The sequence below is a fragment of the Podarcis filfolensis genome (genome assembly GCF_964270895.1).
Source record: "Podarcis filfolensis genome assembly, chromosome: 2".
Taxonomy (NCBI): Eukaryota; Metazoa; Chordata; class Lepidosauria; order Squamata; family Lacertidae; genus Podarcis; species Podarcis filfolensis.
The window spans coordinates 53,733,547-53,753,782 of NC_139605.1; the positions used below are offsets into that span (position 1 = coordinate 53,733,547).

The following is a 20,236-nucleotide window of genomic DNA, read 5'->3' on the forward strand; positions in this document are numbered from 1 at the left end:
TGGGGAGATAGAAGGCAGATTTGTTGTATAGGCCAAGTTCTTCCTTGCCCACTGGGCTGGAAGGGAGGAATACAGTCGGATGAATCCACCAACCTAAAGTGTGAATTTGTGACAACAGGGGCAACCTGTCTAATATGGTTGAGAAACAGCACTTTAGAGACAGGGAACATGTATTTTCTCCTTAAAGGTCTTTGTGGACATGTTTATGATGTTGTTTAGCTCCACAGCCCACTCTGTGTGCATCAAATGTGGCAGGTGTTAATATCCAGTTATAGGGAAATTTAGTGACATACTCAAGGTATACCAGGCAGAGAAATGGATGGCAGTTAATAAGAGGTGGGAGAAAAACCAATGTTTTAATTATCCAGTTAGATAATGGCAGGGTGGGCTCTCTCTACATTATCAATAAATGCTTGCGGTCATGCAACCAGAGGTCCACATTGAAGTACACAAACCCTATTCCAGTTGATGTGGAGGGGCTGAGGCAGAGGTGCAAGCCACTGCCTCCATTCTCTGTGCCACGTAGATGGCAACTGGCGTACCTGATTATAAGCACACAGGCAGCAGATGTTGCTGAAGCTGGACTACTGCTGGTTAATTCTCCTTTCGAGATGTACAACTGGCAGGGATTTGCTCCATGAGATTTGCTGCTCCATGAGAAAGAGATGGCCAGTTGTGTCCCTCCACCCACTTCAAGTAGTTTTCATTTCAGTGGCAAGTGACCAGGGAGCCCTGGATATAGCCTTATGTCCTGGGCCAGATGATCCCCATCTTAAGTTTGATATGGGCAAGACTTTCCTTTTGCTAGTGGCTCCCTTTTAATGAGTCAGTCTGGCAGAAGCTCTCCAGGGTTTGGGGCAGAGTGTGTTCCCAGCCCTACCTGGATATGCTGGTGATTGAACAGGGGCTCTTCTGCATGGAAAGCACATGCCCTACCACTGAGCTCTGCCCTTCCCATAGTGTGAGCCAAATTTTGCCTTAGCTGTGAAATCATTTGGTGGTCTGGAGCAAGCTTTTCTCTCTGCCTTAGTGCAGCTCCCTTGCCACCTGCAACACAGGACTGGTCTTCCTTGTAGAGCAGCTGCAAAAAAATAATACTAGACTAACATTCAAAGATATTCCCATGCAGAGCACAGTGCCTTTGCACTGGGAACAATGCAGCTGTAAGGATAGGGCCCTTGGTGACTAGAGACTTAAGGCTCTCGTCGCTTCCCTGAGCTCCTGTCTTTATTTCTAGACACTCAGACTTTCCAAAGCAATGAAATGTTTTAAATTGCACCATTGTACAGAGCCCACCTTTGCTTTTCGTCACCAGCAAATCAGTCACTGAAAGGTAAAATAGGTTATAGCTGCCTTTCCTTTCCTCTCCACTCACCCTGCCTCCAGCATCCCACATGAAAGAGTGTGATGCTTTCTTCATTATATTCAGGCACACAGCCACTGGGGTTTGTTTGTTTTGTTAGGTTGCCTGTCAGCAGGCTCTCTCCTTCCTATTTCCTTTTGTGTAGCCGAAGGGGAAGACACCAGCTCTTCCTGCCTGCCTGCAGGCTTGGGCTTTGAGTCCCCGTTTCTTTGCCAGAACTCCAGGAGAGTGAAGGGTGAGCCAGGAGGCTTTTATCTGGGACCTTTCCTTGTAACTTGAGCTGCTGGGGAACCCTGGAATGAGCATTGCTGGATGAAAACCTAGCTTTGTAGGCTACAGCATATTCTTTTAGGCAACCAAATTCATTTTGCAAAATACCCTTATTGGAAATACTGCAAGGGTGGGATTGGGGGATTTTTATACACACTGACAATTCTTCCCCCTTTTGAGTTTCTTTGCAATTTTTTGACTTATCTATTGTTGGTATAGCCGAAGTCCTCTTCCTGCAAAATCCCTGTTGCAAGGAATGGGAGCTCTGTAATTCCCATTCATTTTGGTTCAATGGTGCTTATGCAAAAGATCTTCTCAGTAGCTTGCATCCTAGATCTCTTTGGCAGACTTATTCACAGGTATTCCATGAACGGTCAGTCAGAAGATTCCCCCTTTTTCTAATTTCTAAGGAACAAATGAAAAGGGACAACAGTGTTATTGTCATTCATTATTCCAATGTACTATAAATGCCTATGTACACTCCATTATAGAACAAGTGTGCAAGGCCTGCATGCAATCTTTTAGCTAAAGATAAAACGGCAAAGGGACCCCTGACCGTTAAGTCCAGTCGCAGATGACTCTGGGGTTGCGACGCTCATCTTGCTTTACTGGCCGAGGGAGCCGGTATTTGTCTGCAGACAGCTTCCGGGTCATGTGACCAGCATGACTAAGCCACTTCTGGCGAACCAGAGCAGCACACGGAAACACCATTTACCTTCCCGCCAGAGTGGTACCTATTTATCTACTTGCACTTTGATGTGCTTTCAAACTGCTAAGTTGGCAGGAGCAGGGACCGAGCAATAGGAGCTCACTCCATTGCGGGGATTCGAACTGCCGACCTTCTGATTGGCAAGACCACAGCGCTACCTGCGTCCCTCACAATCTTTTGGCTAGTCAACAGCAATGCATAAGTCCTGCCATCTATCTACCAAATCAGCTGATCATGGGACAGTCTTTCTCCCCCCTCCCCCCCCCATATGTCTTCCCTAGGGATTTGTGGAGCCTAGGACAAATCACTGTGCCCCCCCCCGTTGGCTCCCCCCCCCGCTTCTACTGCCTCCTCTCTACATAGTGATGGTTTTAGTGGCAGCCCCTCTTCCGCTCCTCCCATCACATGAGTTGTTGTACCTCTCTTCCCTCCCTGGCTTACTTTCTTTTTTATTTTTCAGCTTCTCTAGTGGCGGCACTGCCAGTCAGGTTCTCTTCCACCACCTCCTACCTTTGCCTTTCCCCTGGAAGGGCGGAGGTGGAAAGCCTTGCTGGCTGGGTCGAAGGTGCCAGCTATGGCCACCAGTGCCAGGCATGAGGGCCCCCAAAGTGTGGCAACTCCCCCAGCTATGACCCTCCGCTTCTCCCACCCACCAAAACCTGTTCCAGATGCATACTCATTCTCCCCATCTTCTCACCTTTTTCTCTTCCTTTCCTGTGTTTGTCTCCCTCATGTATGTTCTGTCTAACCCCCTCCCCAGACAGGATACGTTCTGCCTGTGGCAAGGATTCAATTCACCATCACAAGGACAATTCAGTATAGATTTTTATGATGGTTTCCCTGCAACCAAAAAAGGTTTTGCTTTTTTTCTAGGTGAGAAGGCTGACCCATGGAAATAGATTAGGCAACTTTGTTCACCAGAGTTTCACAGCAACATCAGGTGTGAAGTGGGGGTCTTAGCATGCCATTAGCTTCCCTAAATGATGTCAGCATGTGATCTCAAGCTTTGATATCTTTGGGGTGGGGAACCTGTGGCTGTTCATATGTTGTTTGGACTCCAGCTGCCATCTTCCCTGATATTTGGCCATGCTGGCTGGGACTGTGATGAATTGGAGTCCAAGAACACCTGCAGAGCCACAGGTACCCCACCTCTTTCTTATGCTTTTGTATCCAGAATGGTGAAGCCATGGCAAATTCATGCAAGGAAGCCTGCTTCACTTGGTAAATAATATGGCACCAAACAACTGGAACACAGCAGCTGGTATTTTAGTACAAATGAGAGATTTAAATAACCCTGCTCTACTCTAATTGCAGGGATGGTTGGCCTGTAGTGTTAGTCATGGCTTACAGATGGAGAAACAAGCACAACAGAGGTTTGCACTGTCTGCGTAGATCTGTTGACATCAGGTCAGAAACCAAGATCCTGGCAGTAGTGAGAGTTTTGCAATTATTATTATTATTATTATTATTATTATTATTTGTATACCACCCTTCATCCAAAAATCCCAGGGTGGTTTTATGGTCAACGTCTTTTGTTCTACTAAATTTTGGTAGTGGGTTGTGGGGTTTCCGAATTCCTATGTAATTATGCAGCTGTTTGTTAGTAAAGTACAGCCTTGTAGCAGTTTTCCTTAATGACTGTCTGTGTATGCATGAAAGAGAGAGAGAGATGCTGAGATATTTCTGGATCAAAATAATTTTTAGAAAATATAGGAGGCTAACAGCTCAGTCCTAATGTGCCTTGCAAATTTGTTCCTGTAGCCATGGCAAGATAAGATCAATGGTGCTACAGCAGCCACTGGATTAGTAGATAGGTTGACATTTGCAGGACTGACATTGGTTGAGAATTAATTGCATCTTTTACGCTACTCTTATTCTCTTAATAAAATTAAAATGAACTAGAAGATGGTTCTATTTTCATATTTACTGCTTGCAGTGCTGCTGAGCTATTCCTCATATGCTGTCAGGATTTTGCTAGAGAAAACTGTGGGACCGAATTAACATGACATAATTTGGGCAGTCTACAGTTGAGGTTGCTGTGTATAGGAAGAATTCGGATAGGTGAGTGATGCTTGCTTAACAGTGGTGCTTCCAAAACAGCCTCTGTACCATTTTGGAGGTTATGCTTCCAAATTGCTTATCATCCAGACCATTTTGGCTGAATTGCGTGGCTGATTCAGGGTCTTCAAAGAAATTGACAAAATATTGGCCCACTTGCAGACTAAAGTCATACCTCGGGTTGAAGTAGCTTCAGGATAAGTATTTTCGGGTTGCGCACTGCGGCAACCCGGAAGTAACGGTCAAAATGACATCATGCGCAGAAGCGGTGAATCACGACCCGCGCAGACACAGAGGTACCACTGTATAGCAAATACAGAATCTCCTTCTTTTCTTATGCTGCTTAGGAGCAAGGGGTGTAATATGTGTGTGTTTTCTCGGTTGCTCTAGCACCAGACAACACCACATAGCAAAGGGGAGCAGCTCCCATTATTATAGGATTGTAGAGTTAGAAGGGACCCAAAGGGTGGTCTAGTCTTTACTTCTGTAATGCCTACTTAGCTGCGATTCCTGCATTTAAGGTGGGCTTCACTTTGCTTTCTATTTTCAAATCAAGACTGAGCTCCAGGAACTCTTTCCCTATAATTACTAGCATTCAAAGCCAGATTTAGGCAATTGGAGGCATTAGGAACATCCTAGTAACTTTAGCTCTTTCTTTTGTGGTGTATAATCTCAGCTCTATCCAGATGATCAGTGAATGTCGGCCATAACCTTTTGTGTGATAAGTCCTTTATCTCCATCTGTGTGTAATGGAGGGAGATGACTCTAGATAGAGGCGCTCCACTACTGAACTTAAGAGAGGCCCTTCTTGGGCAAAGGAAACTACTGCATTGCAATTTATCAGGAGGTTAGCCTAGAATATTGATAATAAGTTTTTAATGACACTAAATGTGTTAAATCACTTACCAATGACAGGATGTTTGTTATCACCAGCACTGCTTTGTAAATAGTCACTGTTAATTGTCACTTTTTCCATTCCATTTCCCTCTGACTTCACTGCTTACAATACCTCCCCCCCCAAGTGTACGTGCGCGCACGTGCACCCACAAACCCACACCCTGTGTATATTTGTGTGTATATATAATAAATGTGCAGTTGACAACTTAGGATAACACTTAATGCATATGAGACTTAGATGCTAGTCCACAAAAGCTTCTGCCATAATAACCTTTTTAGTCTTTAAGCTTTCTTCCGGCACACAACTGACCCAGTCCATCTCACCCCCACTCCCAGGCCCCTGTTGGTTAAAGAAAAGCTGTGCATCAGCAAACTATGTGGCAAAAGTCTAGTTTGGCCTGAACAACAAGATTTAACAGTGCAGTCTTATACATGGCTATTCAAATGTAAGTCCCATTGAGTGGAATAGAAAATAACGCTAAAATCATCTCTGTTTGAGCAGGTGAATTCGTAACTCTGCTTTGAGCACACACTGTAAAATTGATATCATATTATCTGTATTGATCATGTCTGTTCCTGTTTTACATACCCTTTGAAGAGAGAGATGGAGCATTCATGTGCTCTAAAGGGGTCTTACCAGCACCACCTTTTTCTCTAGTGTTAAATGCTTAAGACACAATTCACACACACCCCCAAATGGAAACCAAGAATTGTGTGTCGCCGTCTCTTTGGAATTGGATTTAAGCTGCTAATTGTGCATGTACTGGTAACCGTTGGACATTTAGGAGAATAAATGGGCAAAAAACCTCAGGGGTTGTTTGTTATTTAACAAAGAAAAGGTAAGAAAACTGAAGGGAAGGTTCAGGGACCTAAGCTCCCTTGAATGTGCCAAATGTGCCTTATTTTACAGGGCTGCAGGCTCCATACCACCATGCCACATTCATTGCTTTGTGGCCCTTCTCCCCCTTATACCTCATTGTACTTCACATGCAGATGCAACAGCCCCAGAGTCTTCCTTGCCTCTGTGGTTGTTGCCTGATTTAAAACTTTCTGGAGATGGAAATATTTACAGGAGCAGAAACAGTGGGGGTGTAGGAAGGGAAGAGAGAGCTCCTATCCATACCCAGTAGAATAAAGCGAGGGTTTCATTCAGCTCAATTACAGTTAAAATCCTGTTGGATTTATCTGATTGGGAACATGCAGTATAGCTAATTCAGATTCTCTCTGTCCACCAGCATCTGCTCTCGTCTCCTGAGGAAGGACAGGACAAGGGAAAGGGGGAGCAGAGCGAAGGCCTCTCTGCTGGCTAGGGCTGCCGGATTAAATGCTCTCAAAGAACTATGGAGCTCGGGTCTGTTGTGTGGATTTGGAAAAACAGGAATAAAGGAATGTTCCACTGGAAATAACAAACGACCCTTTAAAATAAGGGACCTCTGGCAACAGCAGTGCAGTGAGAACAAACAGCAAGAGACCCAAGCACTTGGGTTAATAAGAGTTTAAGCAGCAGGCTACTGGGGATTATCTCCTTGCTACACACCACAACAAACTGTGTGTTCCACAGATCAGCAGTGGTGGGGTGCGGGGGTGGTGGTGGTGAGAGGCAGTCAGGACGCCTGGGTTCTATTTGTGGCTCCAGCTCCGTGTGTGTCCTGGGACCTGCCTCCTAATCCGAGTGATTCAGATACTCCATTTCTAAATAAGGATAATAATGTGGGTCTGTATTGGAGAGAGACAGAGAGAGAAGCCATGCAGAGTAAAATTCTGCAAAGGTGCTTTGAGAGTGCCAGGTGAGAACCACTACTGTAGTGAAATGAGCGAGTATATGTGCTGTTATTGCCTTCTAAGAGGCGGAGAGAGACTTTCCCCAGCATCTGCTGTTATTGGAGGTGGTCTAACAGTAGAACTGTGGCTCACAGCAAGGTAACTCTATTGACAACAAAAGGAATTCCAAAACATTTCAAGCTGCAGACAGCTTTCTTAAAATATAAGTAGTAAAAGGAAAATGGAAGGAAGGGGGAGTATGTATGTACATATGTGTGTGTGTGTGTGTGTGTGTATGTATTTCACACTTTCGTAGAAGTATTTCAAGGCAGTATACAGATTACAAGATTATAATAAAATCAGTAAACACATCCATTATGACTGCCTCCAGCCAAGACAGACAAATCTGTCATCAAGAATCTTGTTGACTCATAGTTATTGGTTAAAAAAATTACTGAGCACTGTCTAGTGTCGAAAGTAAAGGGGTTCTTCCTTCATATGCAAAGTCTGAGAGCCAGTTATCTGGAGCATACTCTTGGAGGCTCCTAATCTCTCTATTTTGTTGGAGACTTGTTTTTAGTTCAATGCCATTGATGAAATCTGCATCGCATTGATTTATACTATAGGTAAGCGCCAGACAGCCACGGGATGGTTCATAAGGGCCTGCATGAGCCTATTGCTGTGGTTCCCCTGATTTCAGCCCCTGCCTGTCCCTTCATTCTTCAATGTGTCTCTTCGAAGGCTAAGAGGCATTGCAGGGTACCCAGGCCTGGGCCAAGGTATCCTTAGGAGAGGTAAACATTTTGGGTGGGATTCATGGAATTAATTCCCTCAGCGGAAGCCCTGTGCCTGCACAATAAGGCTTTCTCACCCTCTCCCTCACTGTGCCCCCACTCCCAAAATTTTGATAGCAGTTGACCAAAGCTTATTTTGAAAACCCAAGTTTCACTTTTTGGTTGCACTATAACAAATTCTTGGATCCTAATATAACTTGTCTCTGATGGCAGTTTCCTCATTTATGTCTAACATCCCATTAGAATCACGGCAGAACTGACGCCATTTAACTCCAGCTGTTGTGACCAACTCAGAATCCCCTAGTAAAGGTAAAGGGACCCCTGACCATTAGGTCCAGTTGTGGCCAACTCGGGGGTTGCGGCACTCATCTCGCTTTATTGGCCAAGGGAGCCGGCGTACAGCTTCCGGGTCATGTGGCCAGCATGACTAAGCCATTTCTAGCGAACCAGAGCAGCGCATGGAAACGCCGTTTACCTTCCCGCCGGAGCGGTACCTATTTATCTACTTGCACTTTGACGTGCTTTCAAACTGCTAGGTTGGCAGGAGCAGGGACTGAGCAACGGGAGCTCACCCCGTTGCGGGGATTCGAACTGCCGACCTTCTGATCGGCAAGTCCTAGGCTCTGTGGTTTAACCCACAGTGCCACCCACATCCCATCAGAATCCCCTACTACCTCTGTAAAAAGGGTGGGAGGGCCGGAACGTACCAGCCCCCTGCTCTTTGGTCTCTCCTCCCCTATTCAAAGAATCAAAACTTACTTTGCCTTGGGAGATTAAGAGGACAGGGAGGGGTTATGTTTACCAAAGCCAGGCATCAGTGGCAGCAGGCCCTATGCGAATGATGGTGGCCAGAATCTCCCCAGGAACATCCTGTGCTGCTGGAGCAAATGACCCCCAGAACAAATCAGTTGTGCTGGGACTAAAAAACATTGTTGTGTACCCTTTAGGCCAAACTAAATGTGACAGGGGGTGGCTATGCTTGTTTATTCATTTGTCGGGCACATTCACATCTACAAATGGGGTGTGAGGTAGGCTGCTTTTTACAACCAAAAATGTGGGTGGGTGAGGGGAACTGAGCCTTTCCCCATCTTACCTCCCCACATTCTAAGAATTCTGCCCTGTCCATGCTGAATTAGTTTTGTATCAGAATGTGGCTGGAGAGAAATGTGCCTGCAGTGTTGGAAAGTGTACATGCTAGGGGTTCATTTCACCCATTTCAGAAAAAGTACATCCTAACACCCATCCACTCCCCATTTTAGATGGGGGCCAGGCATGTGAACAACAAATATGGCTGCTCCCAACATGTCTTGATTTGCCCCTGACTTGCAACACTTGAAGCTACTTCTTGTGACAGCTATCAGCATAAGGGAATTTGATTTGTTGTGTCTTTGGGCCGAAGCCCAAAAACAATAGAGCACTCTACCATAATAATAAATTTGGCTCCAAAATTAAAAATTACCTGGCTTGACATATGTGTTTGTCCAGCTCGTAATGTATTATTATGAATTGAGCACTATTTCCCCCAGGAGTTCTTCCCTGGCTTGGAATATTAAATAGGGTCCTGAGCATGCATGGCCAGTGTTTAGCAGACCATGTGCCCACTGCCTGCTGCTTTAGTAAGTGCATGCACAAAAGTTATTTAATATTAAACCTTTTATTCCCAGCAAAGCTCTTATTAATTGCCATAAACTGTGTAACTGCCTGGATAACTTTTGTTTGGTGAGAATCTTCTTCTCTGTTTTAGTCCATGATTTTGACAGTTTCTTGCAAATGTTTAATGTGGTTGCTTTCTGTCATTTTTAACATGGTCCTGAGTGTGTTGGGGAGGATCTCCAGGAGGATTTCCAACACTACGTGGTGAGTTCTGGGCAGATGAAAGCAGCCCACCGCTTCCAGGGGGCAATATATAATGGTGTGCACGCAAGCATCAGCCTCAGCACACAAGCACCAACATCACAAGCCAGTAGTGAGCTGTCGGAAATTAGATGTGCTCCAGCACATAGTGATGTGCTCCTGAGCGCATGCAGTCTGTTCAGGCCAGTACTTATCTAGCAGACACCATGCACATTATTGCTTGTGTGCACCCAAGAGTAATACATCCATTTCCTAGATGCCTCCAGAAGTCTCCCTTTACAGGCAAAGATAGACTCAAAGTACAGCCACACAGCAGAGAAATGCACAGTACATTTCCATGTAAAAGAAATGCTTACATGCCATGCAAACTCTCAGATACTGTAATTAGGCATACACATACCCCTTTGTACACAAGGTTACTTCTATTTGCTGTTCTGCAAGACCTTATCTCAAAGCAAAGCAAACAGTTTCAGGGAGGGTCTGCCTTCCCATTCTATCGATTTTGTTTAACTCTCCCTATTTCCCGCTGTCAACTCATTAAAATACTTTTCAAATAAGTGTTTAAAAATCATTAGCATCTTGTGCGACCGCCTCATTTCCACATTAATATTGCCAATCAGGTGCCCAGCTGAATTGCATTCTGGGAAGCACGCCAGCTATGGAACAAAATGCTGTTCCTGTCAGACGCTGCCAGCTGTCAGCGGAGGCCTGCTCGATCTGTGGATTTCACACAGAGTCAGGATGGAGGCAGAAACCTTTTCTGTGCATTAAATTAAATAAAGAGCGATGGAAATCAGTCACAGCCATGGCACTTGCCATTCAGAAACAGATTTTCTCAAGTACCTGAGCTGCATAAGGGGGGAAATGCTTATCGCATCACACAATGGTAAGACTTCTGAGCCACAGACCAAGAGGAAGGATTTTCAGTTTCTAGGAGGAAACATATTATGTAGTTTGAATAATACTTGATGATGCCATCTTTTACAGAGGGGTGTGTGTGTGTGATCACTGCTGTCCCATGGAAACGGCCATCCTCCCCACTGGTTTTAATGAGCATTCTATGTAACCCTTAATGTGACTTACCTGCTATGTTCCTTCTCCATTATCAGAGGCAGTGCGTTCCTGAATAACAAGTGAGGAAGAGTACAGTTCCTGCTTGCAGGCTTCCCATAGGTAGCCGATTGGCCACTGTGAGAACAGGATGCTGGACTATATGGGCTTGATTCAGCAGAACTCTTTTTATGTTTTAACTTATCAGATATGGGAAGTCTTTTGGCACCATTGGTTTATCATGTACTGAATTCCCAGTAGGGTGGAACAAAAACCTCATGGTTCACCCTTCATTATTCATCTGTTAATGGGACAGAAGGTGAGGCATGAACTCTTGATCTTATGTAGTAAAGCCTCAGAATGTATGTTGCAGTGAGATCCAGTTCTGTGTGTCAGGAGGAATCTAATCTCTCTCTCTCTTTCTCTCACCCCTGCCCCACCCCTCTTTTAAGAGGAGATAAGCAAACAAAAACAAGGTTTTGAAGTTCCATCTTGCCACATGAGAACTCCGAAGCGCAACCTGCTGGGAATTTTCATCAGAGTATTTGTGTGCCATAGAAAGAAAGGACATGGACTCTGTACTCTTCTGCAAGTCCATGCCAGTCTGAGGTGTTTTTAATGTGTTTCATGCCTGCCTTATCATTGCACAATTACTTTTGTGGTGACATTTACTCCTGACATTTCCCTGGATCATCACATCTGACCATTTATGGAAATCCAAATTATAATAGATGGGCTTTTATAATTAAAGACCACATAGGATGACATAAGTGAAAAAAACAATTAACTCAAAATTACATGCAATTTCCTAGCGGCAAAGCAAACAAGAACTTCTTATCACTGTGGGTGGTAGACTTGCTATCACTTGCCGTTTTCAAAATTACAAGTCACTGTCATTCCAAAAAAAAATCCTTTGAGCCATCAAGAATCCAGCATACTGTAAATTCAGGAAAGAATTACAATGGTTCTTTCTCACATTAAAATTCCTCAACGACAAACTGGTACTGTCTTGTTTCTTCCAGTTTGTGGGTAGCTTAAACCACAGATGATACTTTGGCACCTTAAAAACACAAAAGGCACCTTAAAAACAAATTTATTATGGCATAATGATGTGGCTACAGTCCACTTTCTCAGATGCATGACAAGACTGTAGCACCATGTGGGTGGCTTTCTTGCCCCAGAGCTCTGTCCCTGATGCAAGTGGTCCAGCTGCTTGTCCAGGCATCCTCATCCCTGAAGGAGGAAAAGGTTGGTGGCACAGAAGAAATATTCCAGTGGAACAGTCACATGGCAGATAGCTGGCAGCCTGGAAGTAGGGATTATGCATTTATATGATGCAAGCTTAATGCTAGATAAATAAGATGACTCAGATGACTTGTTTAACAGAGCACTGAAGTGACATGGTGGTCATTTGTAGTTCCTTGCAAATCACTGAAGCAACATTGAGATTAGAATGGTCGGAATTTCACTTACATTCTTCTAGCTGCATTTCTAGGTTTCAAGGGACAACATTACTTTTTCTCTTTATTTAGAGGTTTGCATAGCTGAAGATGGAAGGTGGGCTGACTAGAGAGAGTGCATCTTTGAAGGATGCTGCTTCCAGGCCCATCTTGTGCATCAGGAAACCTAGGGGAATAGTAATAGGATGTGAGAGATTGCTAATAGCTTCCTTTATGTTTACTTTGGAAATGACTGGGTTTTTAAAAAGTTGACTGTAGCAGGATGTGAGAGGTTGCCAATAGGTTCCTGTATGTTTACTGGATGTTTTTTTAATTGGCTATGGAAGAAATGCTAATGGTGGCTTGCTGGGATGAAGGCAAGAATTTGCCACAGTGCCTCATGTTGGATTAGGATTGTTTTCTTTGACAGACACAGCCCTACCATTTGGCAGAGAAAGACAGTGGACATTGGGGTAGGAAGGTTTGGGAGGATAAAGTTCTGTGTGTCACATAGACTACACCTCTTCAGCTGCCCTACCACTCTCAGGTGTGGCAGAGGATGCTGTTCCATCATCAGTGTTGGTAAGATTCAGTTGTATGTTGGAGGAGGATGCAGGTGGCACTTTGTTCTTCAGGCAGCAAAATGTCTTGGGCCAGCCCATATCCTGGAAGTGGTTGCGGGAAGCATTGGAAATGGCCAAGTACATCCCTGTGCTTATCACTGGGTGTAGCATTAGGCTCTGCTATACTGCTTTAGAATACTTCACTGTAGTTCCATACTCCTAATGTGACCACTGGAAGTCATTAGCTTCTATTATTTCAGATACCAGGAAATCTGTTGCTCTGCCTTCTGCTCTCTTGCCAGAGATAAAGCTGTTGTGAAACATTTTGATGCTACTGAAAAGCAATTTCTTCATCTAAACGCCTGAAAATGCCTGTTTCATGATAAACAAACACCCCCCCCATAAAAAACACCATAAACAAACAAAGCAGTTATGGAGCCCTTGGGAGAAAACAAAGACTTATTTGCTGCTGTGTACCTTTTATCGTAGAGTATATGGGTTTAGAACTCATAAACAGTTGCTGCAATTTGCCAGGAGTTTAAACAGTACTTATATTTTGTTATTAGAATAGAGTTTTTTGAATAGAAGAGGAAATGGGACACAGGTATCCAGATATGCATGAAATTCTGCACGTTTAGTGTTGAGAATTAATCTGCATCTCATTCATAAATTGCTATAGATGATTGCCCTCATCTGAGTTTTTTCTTCAGCTGAGTGGTGGAGTTAGACCCCAACACTTGGAGGTATACTGCAAGTGGCAGCAAGACCATAGAGTGGCAGCAGGGAACTTGAGGACCCACAAGTCAAGTGCGGCCCCCAGGACGTTCACCAGCCCTGCTCCACAACCTGCTTTGAGTTCTTTTGCCTGTCTTGAACATGCCCTTGAACTGTGATGGCAACTTTTGCTTGCTTGGATAGAAGAAGGAGTGATATGAGGGTAGGTATATGTGTGTGTATAGAAACTTCTTGCTTTTGTATGGCTGCAGTATAGCCTCCTCTCCAAAGGTGAGAGTCAAAGGTGATGGCCCCACCCATTCTTGCTTACGTTTCCCCCCACTCTTTCATCTGGCCTTGCAGCCCTCTGGCCACAAGGAAGTGGAAAAGACTCTCCATCCCTGCCTTAGAGTCCCTGAGTCCCCTTTTGCCAGCTGTAGTTTCTACACGCTGTACAAAGCCCGGAAAGGGAGCCAGGGAGAATTCTTGCCTGCGGTGCAGAAGGACTCCGAGCAACCTATTCCTGGTCACGGAGCCTGTGGCAAAGTTTGGGAGCTGAGCTCCAAGTTCTTTTGCACATCAGTCCCAGACATTCACCTCAGTGTCATTATCCTCGTCCTGGCACACGAAGTGGCCCATACGTTGTTCCAATAGCAAGATTGTTTTTAAGGCATCACAGCAAACTTCCAAGAGCTGTGGGTGGCGGAGCGGAAGAAAAAAAGTCAGGGGCGGGGGGAGTTGGTAAGGAAAAGAGGCTGGAGGGGGCTGTGGGGGGTGCAGCCCTCCTCATTACTTTGGGCATGAACTGCCTATAAAGATGCTCTGTCTCTTGGAGCCGCTTCCCAGCTATCGACCGGCAAGGGCTATGAGCCCAAACAGAAGGCACTTTGTGCTGACTGCCAACATATCCGGCGCTCGCTGCTTTCACAGCCTGGCAGGCCTCTTATAGTCTCTCCGGCTCCCCTCAGACTTCAGTGTCCTGACTAGCACGGAAGGCAGTCGCTGCCAGGCCCAGGTGGGCAGAACTTTTGTTCCCCCAGGAATGTGTGGCCAAATAACAACCAGGGGAAGTATTTGCTGATATTTCCATCTTCTGGTGAAGCGGGGTGCATTATTTCCCCACTTAAACCCTCATTTTACTCCCCCCCTTTCTCTGCCTAATTGTCCTCTGTGAGCCGTAAGAACCATATATCAAGCTCCATATAGGGCTAGAGGATCTGTTCTTAGGACAATGCAATTGTTGTCACTGTTTTTGTTAGCAATTTGCAGTGATATACCGTTCCTGAAGAGTGTGAAAACGTTGTCTTCCCACACAAGTGCTTGGATCCCAATATCTTGCAGCTGGGCTGAGGGGTTGAAGTACATCTGACCTACAGATGTTGGAGAATTTATTCTATTAAGAGGTTTTAAGGACAGGCTGTATAACCCACCATCTTTTGGGGTGTGGCGGTTGAGTTCTGATCATCATTCTGTTAGCAAAAGATTTTTTTTGACCTTGTTTTGAGACCGCCCTCCAGTCCTGTAATTCTCTGTATCTCAGAATTCCGAAGAGCTCATTCAAGGGCTCTCTGCTTGTGTGCTTGAGGGTGATGTGTGTATATGTAAACAAAAGACTCTTCCCTAAAGTCTTGCACCAGTATAGAAGACATGAGGGGGTAGGACCCACATCTGCCTTGTCGCTTGTGGATTATGTTTTGTTGCATGTTGTGCTGTGAGACATAAGATGTGACTCAAAAAGAGATGTAACCGCTTATGGCAAAGACCCATCACTTCAGTGGTAGAGCATTTGTTTTGCTTGTAGAAGGTCCCAGTTTCAATCCCTGGCATCTCTAGGTAGGGCTGGGGGAGACCCTCACCTGAAACCCTGGAAAGCCACTGCCAGTCAATTGTAGGCAATACTGAGATAGAGGGGCCAATTTGCCTCACTTGGCATAAAACAGCCTCTTCTTGTGTTCCTAAGCCAGGCTAAATAATCTCAGAGCAACTGAACCAGCAACTGTGTCTTCATGCTGAGAGAGAACTCACACTGGGTGAACTTCTCATTCAGCTTTTAAAGGATAGGGTTAGGGATTGGCATCAGCAATCCTCCTTTATATGAGTACTGGGTTATTCCAGGAAGGCAAAATTAAATGCAGCACCTTCTTTGAACCTGCAGTACTAGGAAAAAAACTTCACGAGAATGCATTGGACCCTCTGTTATGGTTTTCTCAAATTTTGTACGAAGAAGCTAATCTCCATCATTAAGGAGGGCCTCTAATTATTAGGGCAAGTGTGTATGTGCCCTGTGTTTGGATTGCCTGTATAGATAGGATTTCCTTCCTAATCACTGCCATTTCCTTATTCACTTGCTGCTGCCAGTATTCTGCATCCTTTTGCAATAAGTTGAGCCCACAGGCTTCTGCCAACACGTTTCTTGTCCTCCTGTCTCCTCCGCCATCACCTTTCCTAGATGTTGAATCCCTCTCTCCTTCCTTTGTGCTCCAGGCACAGGAGTTGGAGATGCTGCCAGGGCATCAGGCCAAGTGCTTTTGTCAGTTTTGGTTCAGTTGTGACTGTGAACTTCCAAGGGCTGAGGCTTGCTCTGCTCACAAGGAGGGATTTCAGGAGCTCAAGTCTGCTTAGCATCTAAAAGGAAGGTTAAGAGGTAACTTGGTTACGGTGAATAAGGAGAAAGCGCTAATGGGCATTGGTGGGGAAACTACAATAGCAGCACCAAACATGAAATCTGCACAGGCCCCTCATGAGGCACACAACTCTTAACAGTGAGCGTGAATTAAGCATTGACACAGATTGCAAGGGGATGGCATCGAGTTTCTGTTGAATGCCCATTGGACACAGGATCCGCCTAGGCTTATTGTCTGTACTAGGCATGCAGTGAGGTTAAGCAATCCTACTATGCTCCTCCCTAGATGCAGCTGCACGATCACAACATCTGACAGCTTCTGTGACTGTAGTGTCATGTTCTTTCAACCCACCCCTCCCAGCAATTCCAGTCCCAATTTCCTGTCACTCAAACTCACCAAAGGCACACCAAATGCCTGAGGTTCATATCTGTATCAGAATGATTGCTTGGAAAGTGTGCGGCAGCTGAAAGAAGCCCAGAAAACGTGTGAGTTCCTGAAAATGCCACACAGAGTTGATGTGTAAATAGGGATGTGTGAGGAATGAAAGGTCTGCTGGGGTCCCTTGTGGAGCATAGTCATGAGACCTACCTGCGCTCAAAATCCACTGTCACCCATGTCAGAGCTGGGAGTTAGGAGTTTGTCCAACTACCTGGAAAAGGAAAGTCTGTCGGTATATCCAGCCAGCAGAGGCATACCTAAGGGTTGTTGAAACCAGTGCCCGCAAAAACCACCTATCAGTCTATGGAGTGTATGATGTATATATGTTTGTGGTGATGCGACACCACTGTTGCAACAAGATCGAGCATGGCAGAAGCTTCCTGTCCTTCTCACACCGCAGCACAAAGACGTGTGAATCCCCCCCTCCTCACCTGACCCTCACTCTCAATGCTTTGAGTAATGGAGTCGTGTAAAAAGGGACTGCAGGTGTGCCTTGGGGTTTTTCTAACCCTGGCAGTATTGTTGCATAGGAACTGGGAGCAGAAAATGGGGTGCCCTACAGAGAATGAAGGGCTGTTTCTTGAAAAGCAATGTGAAAGGGCTTATTTCAGTTCTCCCTTCTGCTAAAACTAGGGGGAACAAAAAGCACAAAAGTTGTTTTCGTTTGCCTCGTTGGGGTGGGTATGTTGACATTTTAGGAGTCTATGTCAGTCACAAACAATCACAGTTGAGGTTGGCTTATTTGTTACCTGTGGGCAGCCAACATTTCCCAAGTCTGATCTCTACAGTGACGAAAGTAGATTAGCAGTGCAATCCTAGACACGTCTACTCAGAATTAAGCCCTGCTGAGTTCAGTGGGACTTGCTCCCGGGTAAGTGTGTGTTTCGGATTGCAGGCTAGATCTTTGGCAGGAATCCCCTTAACATTATACTGATACTCTATTCTGGTGTTCCGTCATGTTTTGCTGCATTTGCTCTCTTTCACTTTCAACCACTGGTTCTCTCATCTCTCTATCAGTTGATTTTGTGCCCTGGAAAAAGTCAAAGGAAGGGATGTGCATGGGAACTCAAGCTTGTCACCCTACTGGATTCTTAAGTACAATGGATTGAATCACAAACTTGGTTTGTTGGAAAGGATGGGGTTGGTGTTTTGCTGCTTAAACTATTGTTAGCATCTATTTGATATGTTACAAGGAGGTTGCAATTAGGACATCTGAAATGAGTAACCGGCGGTGTTGAATAACAAAATAAGCTCAGATTTAATTATTTATTTTGCTTTCTGTTCCATTGGCAAACAAGACCAGGGTTTGGGATGTTTTTGATCATCAGAAGGTGATCCAAGAGCACTTATCTCCCTTGCCCATTCATGCTTTGTTTCTGCTTTTTTCTGGTACTGACACCCTTAAATGAGTATGTGTATGAGACAGAGAGAGACTGTGGAGCAAGAAATAGAACTATTTAACAGCTTGAGAGAGTTGTTTGTTTTGTTTTGTTTTGTTTTGTTTTTTCTTTTTTTTTCTTTTTTCTTTTTTGCAGAGCTCTTACTGTGCCTCTTGCAGAGTTTTCTCAAATGGTACTGATTTTTAAAATTTTATCTTTGTCACCAGGAGATCAGACAAAGATTCCCAGAGTCAAACCACTGGTTTCTCTGCACTCTTAAATGCCCAATAAAGCAGAAATCAGTTTTGCCAAACAAACAAAAAAAGCTTTGTTAGCTCAATTCTTTCAAAAACCTTTGCAGGTAACTATGTCAGATAAGCATAAGAAGAGCTGGTTTCAAATCCCTGCTTAGCCATGAAGCTCACTGAGTGACTTTGGGCCATTCACTGTTTCTCATCCTAAATGTACCCCGCAGGGTTGTTGTGACAAAAGGGCAGAGGTGAGAAAGAACCTGAGGTCCTTGGAATAAGAGTGGGAAATGAATGCAAAACACAGCACATTGTTGTTGTTTAGTCGTTTAGTCGTGTCCAACTCTTACAATGTCTTGAAAAGAAAAGAATTAGGCTAGCATTTCACAGGAATCATTTGGCAACAGAGGGAAGAAAAATGGAAGACCCTGGGGTGCTTCAGGAAGAGATTGGCAATTAATTTTTAATGAAGAATCACCAAGGACTAGGCCTTTGATCAATCTTAAGAGAACGTTGCAGGCGTGTACAGTCTGCTTTTCCTTGATCACTGGTATAACTACACAGTCCTCAAGTATGTGGGGCTACAGTGGGCTGGCCAGGTCAGGGAGCATGACTTTTGCAACACTAATTTTAAAAATTAAACACTAAGGGAAGTGAGCCAAGTATCTTTTCTGCTCCTGAGCCCAGTCAGATGTATGGCTGCGATCAGAGATGAAGTTGCCAGGAGATTTTCTAAGCGTGACATTTAGAGCTACACTTAACTCTATGGGAAGCTTGCAAAGGGGCCATTTAGACAGGCGGGCGTAAGTCTCATGTAAGGACAAGCACAGTGAGGGGAGGAGCAGGAGTCAAAGCGGCAAGGGAAACATCATCACCATTATTATTATTTATTAAAATTTGTATGCCGCCCTTCATCCGAAGATCCCAGAGTGGTTCACTACAGAAAAATACAAAATGAGAATACAGAGTATGTAATAAAACAAAAATAAAAACAAACCAATATTATTATTTATTATAACACTGAGGATGCTTGCAGCTAGGAGGGTGCAAGGAAGGAAGAGGATGTTATTGGGAGTGGGTAGGAGCAACGCCTAAAGGGAGGGGATGGGCGCAAGACAAACAAGGGCAGTACACACTACAAGCTCCGTGGGGTCCTTCGGCAATATGGCATCACTGGGACCCCCGTCTTTCTACTGCCCGTCTGCTTGCTCTCTCCCTCTGGGCCTGAGCTTCATCAGGCAGATGGAGAGTGGTGCTGCTTCTCCTTGCTTTAGTCTCAGCCTTCACTTACTTGGAAGAACAAGAACGAGGAGCAGGACCAGGGATCTCTGGAGATCAGCAGCAGGCCCCCTGGTGGAATATGGGCCTTGGCAAGTGCCTTATCATGCCGGCCTCTGACGCCTTCCCTGAACAAGGGTGTTTGGGCCCGGGGAAGCAGATGGCCTACAAAGAAAATGCAGTGAAAGGCAGCCCCAGGGAAGGAATGACATTTCTTGTGGGCAGGAGGTCCTGACACTCTTACAGTGTCAGGGTACATGCAGTGCAGATTGTATTGCAGTGGGGAATTGTGAGAGCAACGTCACACACATACTTGGGCTGTTTGATGCTCAGGTTTTTGAAGCCTATCTCTTAACTCTGTGATTGGTGGAAAGAGCCCAAATGAATGATATCATGGTTGCGATTAGCATCTCCCAAAGCTGAAGATTATTATCGGGTGTATCTTGAATTTGTTGGTACACTGTGTGCAAAGATAGAAGTAGTGGGATCTCACTGAGATATACCAGCAGGTGGAAGAGTGAGAAGCTAGCCAGGGCTCTGATGCTCCAAAGCTGGGCTATCCTACAAGGTGGCCTACGGAAGCATAAAGGAAGATTTCCCCACTCACATGTTATCTCTCTCATCATCCGCTTGCTACACCCAAACTAGCATCAACAGTACGGAATGCATTCATTTGCTGGTTAGAAAAGAAATTTAAGCGGTTGTCAGCCATTTCTAGCAGGATCGTTCTGGAGTGATCCCAAGTGGACAAATTTTGGACAATGGCTGGTTTTTAGGGAGTACCGTAATTCTCATTA

General features: G+C 44.9%; 1 protein-coding gene across 4 annotated transcripts in view; it reads left to right on the forward strand.

The window, feature by feature from the left end:
* The window catches only part of SLC38A3 (solute carrier family 38 member 3), a 164,600-nt gene that overhangs the window by 109,618 nt on the left and 34,746 nt on the right, over positions 1-20,236 (forward strand). The window lies entirely within an intron of this gene.